The sequence below is a fragment of the Mandrillus leucophaeus genome, unplaced genomic scaffold (assembly GCF_000951045.1).
Source record: "Mandrillus leucophaeus isolate KB7577 unplaced genomic scaffold, Mleu.le_1.0 Scaffold52, whole genome shotgun sequence".
Classification (NCBI taxonomy): Eukaryota; Metazoa; Chordata; class Mammalia; order Primates; family Cercopithecidae; genus Mandrillus; species Mandrillus leucophaeus.
The window spans coordinates 2374190-2376358 of NW_012105586.1; the positions used below are offsets into that span (position 1 = coordinate 2374190).

Below are 2169 nucleotides of genomic sequence, written 5' to 3' on the forward strand. Positions count from 1 at the left end.
CAACATGGTGAAACCCTGTCTCTACTAAAAATACAAAAAGTAGCCAGGTGTGGTGGCATGCACCTGTAATTCCATCTACTCCGGAGGCTGAGGCAGGAGAATCGCTTGAACCCGGGACGGGGAGGTTGCAGTGAGCGGAGATCACACCACTGCACTTTAGCCTGAGTGACAGAGTGAGACTCTGTCTCTAAATAAATAAATAAAAATTTAAAAATTAACTGGATGTGATGGCACATGCCTGTAGTCCCAGTTTCTTGGGGGGCTGAGGTAGGAGGATCGCTTGAACCCAGGGGTTTGAAGCTACAGTAAACTATGATCCTGTCACTGCACTCCAGCCTGGATAACAAGAGTGACACCAAGTCTCAGAAAAAAAAAAAAAAAAAAAAAAAAAGACATGAAAGTCAAATTTCAGTGTCCATAAATGAAATTTTGCTGGAATGCAGCCTCACTCATTCACTTACGTATTACTTGTGACTGCTTCTGTGCTACTAGGTCAGAGCTGAGTGGTTGTAACAGAGCCGGCAGAGCCAATTTGCAAAGATTTATGACCTAGTCCTTAGCAGGAAGCTTGCCAACCTTTGATCTGGACTGTCTGACTCTTCTACAATCAACACAAATTGCTTCTTTCTTTGTTTTTGTTTTGCTTTATGAGACAAGGTCTCGCTCTGTTTCCTAGGCTGGAGCACTGTGGTGCAACCATAGCTCACTGCAACCTCGACTTCCCGGGCTCAAGAGGTCCTCCCTCCTCAGCCTCTTGAGTAGCTGGGACCCCAGGTCCAAGCCACCACACTTGGCTATTTTTTTTATTTTTGAAGAGATAGGGTCTTGCTATGTTGCCCAAGCTGTTCTCGAACTCCTGGCCTCAAGCGATCCTTCAGCTTTGGCCTCTCAAAGTGCAGGGATTACAGGCATGAGCCACTGCACCCAGCCTTTTTTTTTTTTTTTTAAATAATAAAGCAAAACATTCGAGGTTGCCTCCCTAATTGTCAGCCTTTGTCTACTTCTGCCCCGAGTCCTTCCTCTTTCTCTGATTTGCTTCCTGAACCCAAATAACATGGCTCAGCCCTGCTCAGGAGCCCCGGAGGTTGTCAGGACAGAGGCTATTTTCCCATTTGACAGGTGGAAACTCCAAGGCCCAGAGAGGGGCAGGAACTTGCTAGAGCACACACAGCCTTCTGAACTCCTGTCACTCAGCCTGCTGCTCCTTACCACAGCCACAGCTCCCCCACCCACCACTGTCAGTGGAGAGTACCGTGGCCCACAACTCACGCGCCCATGTTCCTGGCGTCCGCATTCGCCATCCGCACCTCGGGGCCCACTAGCTTCACAGACTGGTACTCGCTGCCATGCTCTGCCAGGAACTCTTCCACCTGAGCCTTGTGGTGCTGCTCCTGGGGGTGAGGATGGGGAAGGGGTTGGGGGGGGCGTGAGGAGGAGGACACAGCTTCCACCCAGGGACTGCAGCACCTGCTGTCACTGCCATGCTGTGCCCCTTCATCTCTGGCACCCTGGCCATCTGCTTTCCTTTGCCCATGCCAGCCCTATGCCAGGAACGCCCTTCCCTGGCCATCCTTTGCCCATTCTCCCCTGACCAGGCCAGGCCTTCTAAGGGCCTCTGTCATCAGGATAGAGCCCCGCCACCACTCTTAGGATCCCACATCCAGGGACATTGCTGATAACTGGGTGTGGCCCAGGAATCCACTTTGTTACCAAATGTGTCAGGTGATCCTTGACTTTGCTTTGAAAAACAACAGTCATGTCCGGTGCAGTGGCTCATGCCAGTAATCCCAGTACTTTGGGAGGCCGAGACGGGTGGATCACAAGGTCAGGAGTTCACTAGCCTGGCCAAGATAGTGAAACCCCGTCTCTACTAAAAATACAAAAATTAGCCAGGCATGGTGGCGGGCACTTGTAATCCCAGCTACTCAGGAGGCTGAGGCAGAGAACTGCTTGAACCCGGGAGGCAGAGGTTGCAGTGAGCCAAGATCGCACCACTGCACTCTAGCCTGGGCCACACAGCGAGACTCCATTTCAAAAAAAAAAGGAAAAACAACAGTCCGGCCGGGCGCGGTGACTCACGCCTGTAATCCCAGCACTTTGGGAGGCCGAGGCGGGCGGATCACGAGGTCAGGAGTTCAAGACCATCCTGGCCAACATGGTGAAACCCCA

General features: G+C 51.7%; 1 protein-coding gene across 1 annotated transcript in view; it reads right to left on the bottom strand.

Moving 5' to 3' along the window:
* The window catches only part of PLOD1 (procollagen-lysine, 2-oxoglutarate 5-dioxygenase 1), a 48332-nt gene that overhangs the window by 11236 nt on the left and 34927 nt on the right, over positions 1 to 2169 (bottom strand). The window lies entirely within an intron of this gene.